Raw genomic sequence first — 18,448 nt, 5'->3', positions numbered from 1 at the left:
AAAATAGGTCTGGGAGTATAGCCCAGAGGTAGAAAAGCCCGTGGGTTCCACCCCCAGTACGAGAGAGAGAGAGAGAGAGAGAGAGAGAGAGAGAGAGAGAGAGAGAGAAGAGAAGAAAGGAAAAATGAAAGAAGGAAGGAAGGAAGGAAAACACTGAGCAGGAAGAAACAGAAATATTCCTAGGCTAACTTAAGTAAAGATAGAGAGCAGGGTGAGCAGGGTGTGGTGGCGCACGCTTGTGATCCCAGTACTTGGGAGGCTGAGACAGGAGGATCGCAGGTTCGAAGCCAGCCTCAGCAGCTTAGTGAGGCTCTCGGCAACTTAGTGAGACCCTGTTTCCAAATAAAATATATAAATAGTTCTGGAGGTGTAGCTCAGAGGTAGAAGGCCCCTAGCTTCCATCCCCAGTTTCACACACACACAAACACACACAAAGTAAAGATAGGTTTATTTAAGGATTCCAGGGAAACTTATGGATTTAAATTGCAGGAATCAACCTGGTAGCCATTTTGTCTCTGGATTTACACAGTAGCCGGCTCCCTGTCTTTCTGTAGACCTGTTCCCACTCTTGCTTCTCTCTGATGCCTGACTCTCCACGTGCTTATTTGCCAGCATGTCACCAGTCACCCACGTGGCAGCTGTGGTCTGCATCGCACAGACCGTTAGTCTGCTTTCAATCACTGTGACAAAATGCCTGGATAATGAGCTGATGATGAAGAAAGGTATATTTTGGCTCATGGGTGCAGAGGTTTCATTCCATGTTCACTTGTCTCCATTGCTTTTGAGCCTGTGGTAAAGCAAAGCATCATGGCTGTTCAGGAAGCAGAGAGAGAGAGAGAGAGAGAGAGAGAGAGAGAGAGAGAGAGAGAGAGAGAGAGAGAGAGAGAGAGAGAGAGAAGAGAGAAGGAGGAAAGAGAGGAGAGAGGAGAGAGGAGAGAGAGAGGAGAGGGAGGAAAGAGAGGAGAGAGAGGAGAGAGGAGAGAGGAGAGAGAGAGAGAGAGAGAGAGAGAGAGAGAGAGATAGAGAGAAGAGAGAAGAGAGAAGGAGGAAAGAGAGGAGAGAGAGGAGAGAGGAGAGAGGAGAGAGAGAAGAAGAAGAAGAAGAGAAAGAAAGAAAGAAAGAAAGAAAGAAAGAGAGAAGAGAGAAGAGAGAGGGAGGAAAGAGAGGAGAGAGGAGAGAGAGAGAGAGAAGAAGAAGAAGAGAAAGAAAGAAAGAAAGAGAGAGAGGAGAGAGGAGAGAAGAGAGGAGAAGAGAAGAGAAGAGAAGAGAAGAGAAGAGAGAGAAGAGAAGGAGAGAGAGGGATGAAGGCTCCAAGGTCCCCCCTTCAAGGGCACAGCCCAATGACCTAACTGCCTTCCACTAGGCTCCGCCTCCTAAAGGTCCCACCACCTCCTCAGAGCACTGCAGTCTGGTGAGCAAGACTTCAGCACTTGGGAATTTGGGGAGCAATTAAGATCTGAACCGTAAAAATGGCCCTCCAGCCTGACAGATTGACTTTGCTTCTTTATCCCGGAAACTCTTTGTAGACACTTCATAAATACTAATTCACACGGTAGACATTCAATAAAAGTAAATTCCCAAGGATGATTTGGTAGACAATGAATATTAATTTTTTCTCCTTTAGAGAATGAACAATGCTTGTATAGAAAAGGGTCTTCATTTGATAGTAGGCTAGTGAAGCATATTTTCCCCCTGCCCTTTACATACAGAAGGTACAGAAATACTTTTTGGAGTGAGGCACACTTTCCAAAACACTTGAGACTTCTCACAAGTTTGGCAAATCTGCAAGATTGAGCCAGGTCACCACTGACGTGTGTGTGTGTGTGTGTGTGTGTGTGTGTGTGTGTGTGTCTGGGAATTGAACCCAGGGGCATTCTATCTCTGAGCTACACTCTCAGGCCTATTTTACTTTTAAATTTTTATTTATTCATGTATTAATTATTGTGGTACTGGGGATAGAACCCAGGTCCTTCTACCTCCAAGCTATATTCCCAGCCCTACTGTTTATTCTTTATTTATTTGAATAAAAAGTAAGGCTGAGTTGCAACGGGCCTCACTAAGTAGCTGAGGCTGTCTGTGAACCATAATCCTCCTGTCTCAAGCCTCCCGAATCCTGGGATTACAATGTGTGTACCACCTGGCTTACCATTAGACAATTTAATGTTTATTTCTTTCAAAGACATTCTCAGATTCATTCTTTAATCTTAATTATATAAAAAACATGGACCTATAACTTAAAAAGTGGCAACTCAGCCAGGCGTGGTGGCACATGCTTGTAATCCCAGTACTCGGGAGGCTGAGACGGGAGGATCACAAGTTCACAGCCGGCCTCAGCCACTTAGTGAGACACTCTGCAACTTAGTGAGATTCTGTTACAAAATTCAGAATAAAAAATTAGGAATAAAAAATAGGGCTGGAGGTGGGACTCATAGGCAGAAGGCCTCTGGGTTCAATCCCTAGTACCTTACCCCCCCAAAAAAAGTTGGAACTCAAGTGAGTCCTCTTATTCACTTGCTCAGTGAACTAAGAAACGAGGCCTGTTGGCAGTGAACGAGCAAATGAGGGGAATCAAGGAAAACAGATGAGTGAAGGGCACTGCTTTCCGCCTTGGCACTCTAGGAGACGCCATAGGAGACATACAGTAAGTATCCATTTTCACATCTTTGTACATTTTGCTTAAGCTGGTTTGAGTAGGTGCTATGTTTTAGAAATGGTTTGGGCATGAAGCCGGGCATGGTGGCACATGCTTGCAATCCCAGTGCTTGGGAGGCTGAGGCAGGAGGATCGCACAGGTTCGAAGCCAGCCTCATCTACTTAGTGAGGCTCTCAACAATTTAGTGAGACCCTGTTTCCAAATAAAGTATAAAATAGGTCTGGGAGTATAGCCCGGAGGTAGAAAGCCTCTGGGTTCCACCCCCAGTACTACAAAAAAAAAAAAAAAAAAAAAAAAAAAAGAGAAAGAAAGAAAGAAAAAAAGAAAAAAGAAAAGGAAATGGTTTGGGCACGTCTCCTAGAGGCTGATGTGCTGGAATTGTGGACCCCAGGGTGGCAGTTTTGAGGTGGCAGGGCCTTTAAGAGGTAGAGCCTTATGGGAGGTAATTTTAGGTCATTCAGGGCCATCACCCTTGGGCAAGGTCAATGCTGGTCTTTACCCGGAGCAAGTTAGCTTTCATGAGTGAGTTGAGTTGCTATAAAGTGAGCCCACTGCGTGTGCTTGGCTCCTTCTGCATGGACCTGTCAATTCCCTTTGTGCTTCTCCTTCATATTGTGACCCAAGCAATGGAGCCCTCACCAGAGCAGAACAGATAAGGCCGCTCAGCCATACACTTGCAGGCTCCAAAACTATGACAGACTTTTCTTTTGTTTTTGTTTTTTTTCTTTTGGTGGTGCTAGGAAGTGAACCCAGGGCCACTCTACCTCTGAGCTGCACCCCTAGCCCTTTCTATTTTTTTGTTCTGAAATACGGTCTTGCCAGGTTGCTCAATGAGTTACTAAGGCTGGTCTTGAACCTGAATTCCTCCTGTCTCAGCCTCCCAAATACTAGGATTACAGGTGTGCGCCACCATGTCCAGCTCCTTTCTTCCTTCCTTCCTTCCTTCCTTCCTTCCTTCCTTCCTTCCTTCCTTCCTTCTTTCCTTCCTTCCTTCCTTTTGCATACTGGGTATTGAATCAAGGGGCATTCTACGTCTAAGCTACACTCCTAGCCCCATTTTATTTTTCTTTTCAAACAGGATTTCTCTAGGTTGATGAGAATCACTATTTGCTGAGACTGTCCTTGAACCTGCAATCCTTCTGTCTCAGCCTCCCAAGTACTGGGATTACAGCTGTACACTACCGTGCTCAGCTTCTTCTTTTCTTTATGAAGTACCTAGCTTCAAGTGTTCCATTATAGCAACAGATAATGGACTAATACAGTTTGTTTCTGTTACATGAATAGGGAAATTGAGGTGGTAGATAGGGAAATTGAGGTTTACTCATATAAAAAAAATCTAAAGGAACACAACAATTCTAAGGTGATCTCAGATACCTTTTGAGTTTTCCAGAAGAACAATAAAAGCTGAGCATGGTGGCCCATGCTTGTAATCTCAGTACTTGGAAGGCTGAGATGGGAGGATAGCCGGTTTGAGGACAGCATCAGCAAGTAGTGAGACTCTCATCAAGCTAGTGAGACACAGTTTTAAAATAAAAATAAAGAAATAGGGCTGGGGTTATAGCTCAGAGGTAGAATGCCCCTGGGTTCAATCCTCAGAACAACAACAACAAAAAAATTCCTAAAGTTATCACAGAACTTCAAGTCTAGATAATAGGTCCAAATGGAGAAATAAAATAAAATCATTGTTTTCAGAGTTTTTATTTCATTAATGAATGAGCTGCCATCAGAATCAACCTGTTGCAAGCTGAGGGTGGATGCACCCGCCTATGGTCTCAGACACTGGGAAGGGAAGGTGGGAGTGTCACTTGAGCCCATGAGATCAAGACCAGCCTGGGCAACATGGCAAGACCCTGTCTCAAAAGACAAAGGGAAAAAAATAAACTTGTTCTGTCTTTCAGAGTTATTACACTTCCTCTTTTTTTTTTTTTTTTGTACTGGGGATTAACCCAGGGGCATTCTACCTCCAAGTTATACCCCCAGCTCTTTTAACTTTTTATTTTAAAATAGGGTCTCACTAGATTGCGGAGAGTCTCAGTAACTTGCTGAAGCTGGTCTTGAACCTGAGATCTTCCTGTCTCAGCCTCCCAAGTACTTGGAATTACAGGTGTGTGCCACTATACTTGGCTAAACTATTCTATTTCCATCTAAAATTTCTTTCTTCACTAATTATTAGTTTAGTTCAATTTTCCCAAGATTAAAAAATTATGCAGACATAAAAAAGAACAAAATTATGTCCTTTGAAAAAAAATGGATGACCGGGCGTGATGGCACACGCTTGTAATCCCCGCGCTTGGGAGGCGGAGACAGGAGGATCGCACGGGTTCAAAACCAGCCTCAGCTACTTAGTGAGGCTTTCAGCAACTTAGTGAGACCCTGTTTCCAAATAAAATATAAAAAAGGTCTGGGAGTATAGCCCGGAGGTAGAAAGCCTCTGGGTTCCACCCCCAGTACCACCAAAAATATAAAAAAAAAAAATGGACGGAACTAGAGAATATTATGCTGAGATCAGCCAGTCTCAACAAGTCAAGGATTGGATGTTTTCTCTCATATGTGGTAGCTAGAGAGAAAACAGGAAACATAAAGACTCCAGATAAATGAGAGAGAGACCAGGAGCACAGTAGAAGGGGGTGAGGAGGGCGATGAGGAAGGGAACAGAAGGCTTGATGAAGGAAACCGTTCAAATAATGCTATGTCCATATATAAAAAAATCAAATCAACCTCACTGACATGCATGGGAGGAGTGGGGAGGACCCTGAGGGACTCACTCAAGGGCTGTGCGCATGTATGTTTGTGTCACTTTGAACCCAGTATGATGCATAATTACAATGCACCAATAAAAGTATATTAAAAATCGAATGCACTCTATTGATCACTTCCTGCCTGCCTTTCTCTTCAGATGAACCTTTTGAAGTACGATAAGGCACATTACTTCCAACTGGCCCGGGAGGAAAGATACTGATAATTAACTTCAGACTTCAGTACAGAGAGGTTCAAAAAACACACGACAGGCCATTGAGACCAAAGTAAGAATCATGATGATGGACAGTGATTCAATTTTCATTTTTAAAAATTAATGAAAACAAAGTAGGCATTCCTACATAAGCCCAAAGTAGGCATTCCTCACAACTTTCTCTAAAAAATACGATCTGTTAGTCTATTTGTGTTGGCACCGTCTCACCGTGTGGCAATTTCATCCCCACAGTTTGGCAGAATTTGGGTAATATAGAACCCATACTTCAGGCTGGCACAGACTCTAACTCACGCTTTTTCATTTTCCCATGAGCCTGATTCTAGCTTGTCTTTGGCAAATGCTCCTTTATAAACTTTTAAAAGGAGGTGATAATATGGACCCACAGATGCTGAAAATAGTTTGTAACTACAATGCCAGCAGTGCTGATGGAACAAAGGGCCCCAGTCGCCTTCCGAGAGGGTCTGTCTGTCTCACTTCTCATGTCCACATCCAGAAATCTGGAAACCTTATATCACTGAGAATCCTATTCTAGAAATTTCAAGTTGCAAATGGTACAAGCAAATATAAAGAATATCTTTAAGCATATGGAGAAAAGATCCACAATAGTCTCCACCTAGGGCAAGATAGTCCACAAAGACTATAGCCCACTGCCCTTATATTTGTCTTTGTATTAATCAGGATGTAAATGGAGCAGCAAGTATTAGAGACCTAAGAAAACAGGGGCTTAAACAAGATAGAATTTAATTTTTTGTCACACGGAGTTTTTGGAAAAGATCATCCGTGGATGAAATGGTGGCCAGGCTCTACAATGTCCCCAGGGATCCTGATCCAGCTCCTTCCCGTTTACTGCTCCGTTGTCTCTGGATAACAGAATGCAGCTTTTGTCTTCAGGATCCAGGATGTCTGTGGAAGCTCTAACTGTTATATTTGAATTACAGACAGGAGAATGAAAGGAGAAAGTAAGGCAAGAGATATTTACTAATGTGTTGACCTTGAAGATTACTAGGAGCTGTCATTTGCTTCCACAGCAAGTTGCAAAGGAGGATGGGTAAAATAATATTTATTTATGGAAAGTCCTATGCTCGACTAAATGGTTCTATTACCATGGAAGATGGAGAGAACAAATAATGGGGGATGTCTCCCTCAGCATTCTCACTGCTGTAATCCCAAACAACTAGCCACACAATTTAGAAGATGGAGGATTTATTTGCTCACAGTTTTTTGAAGATTCTGGGTTCAGGCCATGTGAGGCCACTGTCTGGAGCTCAGACCATGGTGGTGGGAAGCAGAGTGAGGGAGAGGACAAAGCTCCGCTCTCACATCACGTCACGGAGGCCTGCAGCAGAGAGCCAGCAAGGGGATTACGGCCCATATACAATCCCCAGGGTCACAACCCCAGGTACCCTTCTTCTCCAGCCACACCTTACCTGCCTAGGTTACTACCCATTATAATGGATATGTCAACTGATGAGATTACAACCCTCATGACTTAACTATATCAACCCTGAACTCTTTAGGGGACATTTTATATCTGATTTTTTTTTTTTTTTTTTTTTGGTGGTACTGGGGTTCCTGGAAGCCCTTCTACCTCTGGGCTACACTCCCAGACCTATTTTTTTATATATTTTTATTTGGAAACAGGGTCTCTTAAGCCAGCGCTGCTGGCTTCAAACCTGCGCGATCCTCCTATCTCCACCTACCAAGCACGGGGATTACAAGCGTGTGCCATCACGCCCGGCTTATATCTGATTTTAACAAGGAACAACTGTTGTTTTCACTTACAAACACTTACAGTTCCTCAGGGACTACGTATATCCTTTTTCCTGGTCTGACCTACTCAATGATCCCGTGTACTGTGGTCCAACTTCTGCAGGAGAGCGTTCTCTGATGATCTGGGGTGTTATTTAAACTCTCATGTTTGCAAATTTATGCAGGTGATGTCAAATAATGAACATTTACTGTCTTGTATAGTAATCCCTGGAGATCCCTGGGAGATTGGCTCCAGCACTCAGTACAGATGTCAAACTCCGTGGATACTCAAGTTTCTTATATAAAATGTAGTTATTTGTATATAAACTATGCATATCCTCTTATATACTTTTATGTGTGGTACTAGGGGTGGAACCCAGAGGCTTTCTGCCCCAGGCTATACTCCCAGCCCTATTTTATATTTTATTTGGAAACAGGGTCTCACTAAGTTGCTGAGAGCCTCACTCAGTAGCTGAGGCTGGCTTCGAACCTGTGCGATCCTCCTGTCTCAGCCTCCCAAGCGTAGGGATTACAAGCGTGCGCCACCACACCCGGCTCCTCCTATATACTTTAAGTAACTTCCAGATTACTTATAATACCCAATATAATGTAAATTCTATACAAATTGTTATTATACAATTGTCTGTATATATTCAGTACAATTTTTCTCCAAATAGTTTCTATCCACAATTGTTTGAGTCCATGGATGCAGAACCCATGAATATGGAAGGCTGGCTTTAATACATTTTTTAAAGTATTGGTAGATTTTCATACAATGGCTAGTATGGCAGATCTCATTTTTTAAAAAAAATGATTATGATATTTCCTGAAATATATAGACTTTAAGAACTTTGCCACTTCCCCATTAAGGAGTGCATTTTATATTCTCTTACCTGGGGAGACCTGTTTCACTGCCTTAGCTAATAGAGTAGGGACCGCAGACATAAAATTCTGGCTTTTGAGGCAAGGTCACAAAACGTGATAGTCACCCTTGGAACTCAGCCACCACATTCAGCTAACAGCTGGCACTCACTTGCAAACCCCATGCAGGCACCATCTTGAGAGCAAATCCTCCAGCCCTCCAGCCCCCCACCCCAGCTCATGCCATGTGGGGAATAGGAGAGCTTCCCAGCAAATTGAAGATTCTTGAAAAAATCAACCACTGTGGATTTTAGTTTTTGGGGGGATGATATTAGGGATAGAATTTAAGGGCATTCTACCTCTGAGGTACATCCTCAGCCACTTATTTATTTATTTATTTATTATCATTATTATTATTGATTTTGTGGTACTCGGGATGGAACCCAGGGGCATTCTACCTCCAAGCTACACCCCTAGCCCTATTTTTTATTCTTTTTGTTTTGTTTTGTTTTATTGGTGCAGTATAATCATACACCTTTTTTCAGTCTTAATTTTTATTTTTATGTGGATCACATTGAAAATGGCATACATTCAGACTGTGCTTGGTGCCCTCTTCCCCTATTTATTTTGAAACAGGATCTCACTGAGTTGCAAAGGGCCTCACTAAGTAGCTGAGGCTGTCCACAAACTGCAATCCTCCTGTCTCAGCCTCCCAAATGCTGGGATTACAAGCATGCCCCACCATGGCTGGCTACTTATTTTTGAAACAGGGTCTCTTTAGGTTACTGAAAGTCTTACTAAGTTGCTGAGGCTGTCCTTGAATCTGCGATCCTCCTGTTCAGCCTCCCAAGTATTGGATTCATAGGTTTGTACTACACCTGGCTACTATGAGATTTTGGAGGCTATAAACAACAGATAACCAGAACAGTTAAGACTCAAGGAGACATCCATGATTAGAAAGGGCACTGTAACTGGTCTTTGTATGTACTGGAATATAAATTTAGGAACGGAGGGAGGGATCTTTCAGGATCTGGTATAGTTCAGGCGACTAGTTTATCTTGTGTGTATTGGGTCTCAGTCAAGATCAATCAATCAGCCGGGCATGGTGGCGCACGCTTGTAATCCCTGCACTTGGGAGGCGGAGACAGGAGGATGGCGCTGGTTCAGAGCCAACCTCACTGGGTTAAGAGACCCTGTTTCCAAATAAAAAAATATAAAATAGGTCTGGAAGTGTAGCCCGGATGTAGAAGGGCTTCCAGGAACCCCAGTACCACCAAAAAAAAAAAAAAAAAAAAATCAATCAATCAATCAGAAGACAGATAAAATATTTGAACAAGGAAAGTTTAAATAGTTATTTATCATAATGGGATTAAGAAAAGGGGACTGACATCTAAGAGGTAACTAGGCAGGAAAGAACCCAAAGGAGCTGCAGATATAGGGAACAACCATCATCCCTAAGGCTGAGGCAGAGAACTGTAGTGGCAAGTCTGGAAGAGCCTTCTCCTGCCTTGAGGTTGAGGTCCAGGACTCAGAAAGCGGGCAGTTTGACCCACTAGACTGTGAGAAGTTATCTGTGGTGCCACACTGATGGGGCTAACTAGCCATCTTGCTTCTGGAGAGTGGAGGAAGATATCCACAAGGAGTTGGACAAGAAAAGCTAAGAGAAACCCAGGAGTGGTGATGCCGGCCTGTAATCCCAGTACAGGGGAGGCTGAGACAGGAAAATCAAAGGTTTAAGAGCAGCCTGAGCAATTTAGGGAGAATCTCAGCAGCCTAGTGAGATCCCATTTCAAAAATGAATAAAGAAGCCAGTTGTTGTGGCACATGCCTGTAAATTTCAGGACTTGGGAAGCTGAGACAAGAGGATTGTAGGTTTAGAACTTGGTGAGGCGTTCAGCAACTAATCGAGATGCTGTTTCCAATAAAAAGTAAAATAAGGCTAGGGGTATAGCTTGGAGGTAGAATGCCCCTGAGTTCAATCCCTAGCACCACAAAAGAAAATAAAGATAGATGATGATAGATGATAGATAGATAGATGATAGATAAGTGGCCAGGGATATAGAATGTGTTCAATACTCAAACACACACACACACACACACACACACACACACACACACACTAATGAATCTCTATTTAGGCTGACAAAGAAATACATGGCAGATACATTATCAACATTTGGAATGAAAACATAGATATTCAAGCCAGGTAAGGTGGTGCACACTTGTAATCCCTAAGTACTTGGGAGACTGAGAAAGGAGGATAACAGGTTCATGACCATCTGAGACCCTGTTGCAAATTAAAGAATAAGCCAGGCGTGGTGAGGTACGCTTGTAATCCCAGTACTTGGGAGGCCTAGACAGGAGGATCTTGCAAGTTTGAAACCAGCCTCAGCTACTTAGTGAGGCTCTCAACAACTCAGTGAGACCATTTATATAAAAATCTAAAATAGGTCTGGGAGTGTAACCCGGAGGAAGAAAGTCCCCTGGGTTTTATCCTCAGTATTACAAAAAGTAAAAAATATATAAGTAAATAAAAAATAAAACTGGGGGTGTAGCTGAGAGGTAGAATGCCCCTGAGTTCCATCCCCAGTACTGCAGGGAAAAAAATTAAAAAAGAAAAAAGTAAATATTCCATAAATCCTCAAAACATTAAAAGGATAATGAGAGAACATTATAATATCATGTCATAAATTTACCAATCTACATAACATGGACTAATTTCTTTTTTTTCTTCTTTTTTTGCAGTACTGGGGATTGAACCCAGGGGCATTCTACCTCGTGCTATACCACCTCAGGCCTATTTTTACTCTTTATTTTGAAGCAGGGTCTCACTAAGTTGCAGAGAGTCTCACTAAATAGCTGAGGCAGGCTGTGAACCTGTGATCCTCCTATCTTAGCTTCCCAAGTACAGGAATTAAAAGTGTGCACCGGGCTGGGCATAGTGGCGCACGCTTGTAATCCCAGCATTCAGGAGGCAGAGATGAGAGGATCAGGGTTCAGGGACAGCCTCAGCTACTTAGTGAGGCCCTCTACAACTTAGTGAGACCCTATATTAAAATAAAGAGTAAAAAATAGGGCTGAGGATGTAGCTCGGAGGTAGAATGCCCCTGGGTTCCATCTCTAGTGCTGCAAAAAATAGTGTGCACTACCACACCCAGCTGGACCCATTTCTTGAAATACACAAACTAACAAAATTTACTGTAGAAACAGATAACCTGAACAGTCTTCTCTGTATTAAAGAAATGAAGAAAACTGGTTCACTGGTACGTTTTCCCAATCATTTAAAGAAGAAATAATACAAATTCTTCACATTTGTTTTTATAAAATACAAGGGCCACTTATATAATTTTATAAAGTTAGACTTACCCTGGTGTAAAAACCAGATAAAAGCCGGGCATGGAGGCACACACTTATAATCCCAGTACTTAGGAGGCTGAGATAGGAAGGTTGCAGGTTCAAGGACAGCCTCAATAATTTACCAAGATCCTCAGCAGTTTACTGAGCCCCTACCTCAAAATAAAAATTAAAAGCTGGGCATGGTGGCGCATGCTTGTAATCCCAGCATTTGGGAGGCTGAGACAGGATTGCGGTTCATGGCCAGCCTCAGCTGCTTAGTGAGGCCCTCTGCAACTCAGTGAGACCTTGTTTCAAAATAAATAATAAAAAATAGTGTTGGGGGTGTAGCTCGGAGGTAGAATGCCCCTGGGTTCAATTGCCAGAACTACAAAACAAACAAACAAACAAATAAATAAAAATTAAATAGGGTTAGGTGTCTAGCTCAGAGGTGGGGCCTAACCCCAATAAAACACTTCACACACACACACACACACACACACACACACACACACACACACCTGGCTTATAGTCATACATCTTAATGGGGTACATGGTGGCAGGGGCATACATGCACACATCACTCATTTAGCCCTTCTCCAATTCCTACCCTACTCCCTCCCTCCTTCTCATGTTTGGTTTAGTGATTGAATTGATATGTTTGTAATGTACATCTTGAGCATTATGGAAGTTCCCCCCACCTCAAGCACCCTCAGTTAGGTCACCGTGTTTGCTCATCTATGGTTTCTCCTCCTTTGTCTATAATTCCTCCTATGACCCATTTTCTCCCTAGTTTTTCTCAGAGAGAGCATACAGTTTTTACATTATTATTATTATTATTATTATTATTATTATTAATTTATTTTTTTGCAGTACTGAGGATTGAACCCAGGGGCATTCTACCTCTGAGCTACACCCCCAGTCCTATTTTTTATTCTTTATTTTTTGAAACAGGGTCTCTCTCACTGAGTTGCAGAGAGCCTCACTAAATGATATTTTTTATTTTGAAACAGGGTCTCACTAAGGTGCAGAGGTCCTCACTAAGTAGCTAAGGCTGTCCTCAAACCTTCAATCCTCCTGTCTCAACCTCCCAAGTATACTGGGATTACAGGCATGTACCACCATGCCCGGTACTTGCTCATTTTTTGATTTTTTTTTTTTTTTTTTAGTGGTGAGTTTCTTTAGTTCTCTGTATATTCTAAGTATTAGTCTTCTATTAGAGGAGTAGTTGGCAAAAATTTTCTCCCATTCCGTCAGCTCTTTGTTGAGGTTCTTAATAGTTTCCTTTTCTACACAGAAGCTCTTCAGTTTAATGCAATCCCATGTATATATCCTCCTTTTAATTTCTCGTGCCTGTGGGGTCTTGTTGAGAAAGTTTTACCTGTGCCTATGTGTTGAAGTGTTGGGCCTATGCTCTCTTCACAAAGATGTAGGGTCTCTGGTCTGATTTCCAACTCTTTGATTCACCTTGAATTGACTCTTCTGCAGGATGAGAAAGAGAAATTTATTTCCACTTCCCTGCATAACGTCAACCAGTTTTGCCAACAGCATTTGTTGAAGAGGCTATCTTTTTTTCAGTGTATGTTTTTGGTCCCTTTGTCAAAATCAATTGGCTGTAAATGTATGGATTTTCTTCTGAGTCTTCTATTCTGCTCCATTGGCCTATGTGTCTGTTTTAATGCCAATGCCATGTTGTTTTTATTACTATGGCTTTGAAGTATAGCATGACATCAGGTATTGTGATGCCCCCTGCATGGTTCTTATTGATGAGAATTACTTTGGCTATTCTGTTTTTTTTGTTGTTCCAAATGAATTTAATGACTGATTTTTGTATGTTTGTGAGGAATGACCTTGATAACTTAATGAATATTGCACTGAATTTGTAGATCACTTTGGGAAGAATGGCCATTTTGATATTTATTGTGCCTATCCAAGAGCACGGAAGATCTTCCCATTTCTAAATGTCTGTTTTCAATTTCTTTTTTCAATATTTTATAATTTTCCAGCCAGGCACAGTGGCACAAGCTTGTAATCCCAGAATTTGAGAGACTGAGACAGAAGGATTGCAGGTTTGTGGCCAGCGTCAGCTACTTAGTGAGGCCCTCCAAAACTTAGTGAGATAAAATAGGACTGGGGGTGGGTTTACCTCAGAGGTACAATGCCCCTGGGTTCAATCCCCCACACCACACACACACACACACACAAAAAAAAAATCTCCTTTGTTAGGTTAATTCCTAAGGTGTGTGTGTGTGTGTGTGTGTGTGTGTGTGTGTGTGTGTGTGTGTGTGGCATATCGTGAGTGAAAGTATTTTCTGGATTTTCTTTTTCAGTGGAACCATGTTTGGCATACAGGAAAACTTCTGATTTTTTTTTTCTTTTTTTTTTTTTTGCGGGGTTGGGGATGGAACCCAGAGGCATTTGACCTCTGAGCTACACCCCCTGCCCAAGTTTTTATTCTTTATTTTAAAACAGGTTCTCACTAAGTTGCAAAGGACCTAAGTAGCTGAAGCTGTTTGAGAACCTGCTATCCTCCTGTCTCAGCCTCCCAAGTACTGGGATTACAAGTATGCCGCACCACAGCTGGCTGGATTGTTTTTTGTATGTTGAACCAATTTTGCATCCCTGGGATGAACCCTACTTTGGTTACGGTGTATGATTTTCTTGGTATGATTTTGAATGCGCGTTGCTGGCATTTTGTTTCGCAATTTTGTGTCAAAATTCATCAAGGATATAGGCCTGTAGTTTTCTTTTCTAGAGATGTCTTTACTTGGTTTTGGTATTAAGGTGGTGTTGGCTTCATAGGATGTGTTTAGGAGAGTCCTGTTTCTTTCTATATCATGGAATGGATTGAGGAGTATTGGCATTATAAAGTATTGGCATCTATAAAGGTTTTAAAATTCACTTGGAAAATCATCTGGTCCTGGGCTTTTGTTTGATGGCAACGCTCTTTATTGCTGCTTCAATTTCTTTGATTGCTATTGGTTGGTTTAAATTTTCTAGATCTTTTTGACTCAATTTAGGAAGATTGTGTGTGTCTAAAATTTGTCAATTTCTTCTAGATTTTCCATTTTGTTGGAGTACAGTTTTTCAAAGTAGTCTGTGATAATCCTCTGAATTTCCACTCTGTTGGTGGTAATATCTCCTTTTTTATCTCTTACTTTAGTAATTTTGATTGATTCTTTTTTTGGTTAGGTTGGCTAGTGGTTTATCTTGTTTTTTTTTTCAGAAACCAGCTTTTAGATTTTTTTCTGTATTGTTCTTTTATTCTCTACTTCATTGATTTCTGCTCTGATTCTAATAATTTCCTTTTATTGCCTTTGGGGTTATACTCTTCCTGTTTTTCAAGGGCTTTGAGGTGGGTCATTAGGTTATTTATTTGATAATTTTCTCTTTTTCTTAAGTGGGCACTCAGTGCCAATAGTCTTCTTTTCCCTCCAAAAGCAGGTGCAGGGCAGTCAGTTCTCTGCTGCGTAAGCCTTTTCTGTTAGCCTTTTTTGTTCATCCTCATAGGGACAGACAAGTCTGACATCACAGATCGAAATGTGTTACTTGGTTAGCAAGGTCAGGAGGCTGCGTGGTAGACACTTGCTTTGTTTTTGTTTTTAGTTTTATTTTCAAAGTTTGAAGCATATATTGTCCACCTGTGTCCTTGGTGAGTTCTCAGCTTTTGCCTATTTCTGTCTGCTAGAAGTTATTAGGTTGAAAACTTGTTTTATAATAAGGAAAAGAAAAACATAGGAATACAGTCTTTAAAGTATGGAAGTTTTGGGCAATAACTATTTTGTGTAATTAGGAATTAATATTGGGTTAATATAGCTTGCTTTTTATCTCTTTAAACTGTTGTGAGAGTCTATTTAATTCTTTGTATAAGCCACCATGCCCAGCTTTGAAGTGTAGGGGGTCCATTTTTTTTTTTTTTTTGGTGGTACTGGGGTTCCTGGAAGCCCTTCTATCTCCGGGCTACACTCCCAGATCTATTTTATATTTTTATTTGGAAACAGGGTCTCTTAAGCCAGCGAGGCTGGCTTCAAACCTGCAAGATCCTCCTGTCTCCGCCTCCCAAGTGCGGGAATTACAAGCGTGCGCCACCATGCCTGGCGGGGTCTGTGTTTTAATCTTTAGTGTTCAGTTGGGGTAAAAGCCAACATTTAGCTGACCAATGTCAACCTTGACTGCAGCCTTTGGCTGACAGCTTAAGAGATAAAAGGACTTTATTGTTTTGCCTAAGTATGAAAACTTGTTATTAGCAATTAATACAGCTCTTAATAACAATCAGTGCAGACTCCATCATTAGAATTTATAAAAATAAAATTCTCTGTAAGACACTTGTAATCCCAGTACTTGGGAAGCGGAGACAGGAGGATCACAGGTTCGAAGACAGTATCACCAAGTAGTGAGACTCTCACCATCAACCTAGTGAGATCCTGTTTCCAAATAAAAAATTAAATAGGTTTGGGGGTATAACTTGGAGGTAGAATGCCTCTGGGCTCAATTCCCAGTCTCTCTCTCTCTCTCTCTCTCTCTCTCTCTCTCTCTCTCTCTCTCTCTCTCTCTCTCTCACACACACACACACACACACACACACACACACACACACAATTACTTGAAAAACAGAACAAGCACCATGGGTACGAATTAATAGCTCTGGGGTGCAGCCTGGCCACTAGATCCACCAAGCATTTCTACTAAACACACAAAAGGCAAAGATGTTACCTATCTTATATGGTCCTACTCTGTAACCAATATGGAATGAGTACAACCTTTGCCCCTTTGCTTGGTGCTTCTAATGTAACTCCTTCAGAAAGTAATGACCACAGTATATATAGCTTTTCTATAAATTCTGAGTAACTACAACTGAGTCATTTATGACCCTTTCTAGATTTTACTTTTCATAGTGTGATCAAGTGAGCCTAGGCCTTAGCTTGAGTAACACCATGATGTTACCCTAGGTGACCCCAAGGCACTAATGTTCGTCAGCCAGAGAACTAATGTTTGTCACCAGGTACCTTGCTAGTCACGCATTACTGCCTATAACTCCTGCTTAGCTTGCAAAAGAAACAAAGGCCATTAGGAACTTTCTATCCTTAAAACAAACAAATGAAAAGTAGACAAAAGATGGGACCAACGTGGGTTGTTGCGCTCCTGTACCATGTTGTTCCTGGTTTCTGTACTGTTTTCTTGACTTGCATACCCTCTGAAAGAAACCGTTGGGAATTATCCTTATCTGTGAGAACCTAACTCTTTACTCCTGAGCTTGTGATTTTGACATATAAAAGGAGCCCGAAGAAACGCTTGGGGGTGTACTCAGGATTAGACACCCTGCAGTGTAGTCGCAGGCCAGCTAATAAAGACTTTCTATTGGCTTAAACTAAGTCTGAGCGGTGTTCTCTGCTGGTCACTCAATAATAGTAGCAACAATAAAACAAAAACCCAAACCAAACAAACAAAAAACTGAGCTGGATATGTTAGTGCATGCCTGTAATCCCAGTACTTGGGAGGCTGAGACAGGAGGATCGCAGGTTCCCAGTCAGCCTCTGCAACTTAGCAAAGCCCTCTACGACTTAGTGAGACCCTGTTTCAAAACAAAAAATAAATAAAAGGGCTGGGAGTGTAGCTTAGTAATAGAATGCCCCTGGGTTCAATCCTGAGTAACACATAGACACACACACACACACAAAGATAAAAAAGTTTCACAGCAACCTTAAAATCAAACTGAGTAATAATGTACGCACTATGATCAAACAGTTTTTAAGAGAGCAAAACTTCTTCCTTGAGTAGAATGAAATATAAAGTATTATAGAACTGTCTCTGAATCACACTTGCAAACACAATCGTGACCACTCAGTGATGAGTGAACCCTGGGAAGGTCGTGGATGCATCAAGAGGGACAACTTGGTTTGACTGAATAACCTAACAGTGCTTTATGACAAAAACAATTCTGATGCTTTGCATTTCTTTCTCTGCTAGGATGAATGATTTAAACATCCCTTTTCTCTTCCCTTTTTAGACACTGCTTAAATTTTATTATTTTGTTATTAATTTTATATCTTCTTGCTTTTAAAAATATGCTGTATTGATACATTTAAATTTTTATACCAAAAATTCAAGTTTAGTATTAACCACAATCCTGGTCAAACTCCTACTCTTTCCAGAAGTTACCATATTTATAATTTGCTCCAACAGACTATTTTGGTTCTATTTCCACTTACTTTTTATAACACATCTAATTTTCCTGCTCAAGTAGTCAGCTGATAGTTTATAAAATCCAGCCCAGATGAGATCCAAGAATGATAAAGCCTTGAAGGTGTTTTATTTTCATTTTAAAAAGAATTAGAGTTTCCTTAAATTCTATAGCAGCATATCCACCCTTCTAAAACATTCTAAAAATGTGAAGGACAGAGAAAAGAGTTTTCTGCTGCTACAAATAGAAAAGCCATTGTAGAGCTCACAACATTCCAAATGCTATTATGAGCAATGCAAACTTAAAACTCTTTTCATGGGGTTGTCTTCTTAAATAGTTAAAGCCACATTTTTAGGGAGTTATTTGAGGTGGATAAATGAAATAAATCAGTGTTATGCAAAACAAAAAATATTTTATACTTGTATTTATAAATTAATTCCATAAGCAAACTACTAAACATGACAACACAAAGTTCTTGGTTTCTATCCTTTTTAGTTGGAGAAAATCAATTATTTTAGTAGCTATCTAAATATGCCTCTTGCTTTCACAGAAATTAATGTATTACATATGCATATTTTCAAATGGTCTCTAAAACTTTATACAGACTTAAAAGTAGACTGCTATATTTTTACATAGAATTGTAAACAGATTTTTACAAGAAACTAATTTAGCAGGGCCTGGTGGTACATGCCTGTATTCC

This window comes from Muscardinus avellanarius, assembly GCF_963383645.1.
Source record: "Muscardinus avellanarius genome assembly, chromosome: 19".
Taxonomy (NCBI): Eukaryota; Metazoa; Chordata; class Mammalia; order Rodentia; family Gliridae; genus Muscardinus; species Muscardinus avellanarius.
The sequence above is the reverse complement of the archived record's forward strand: the minus strand, read 5'-3'. Positions refer to the sequence as shown.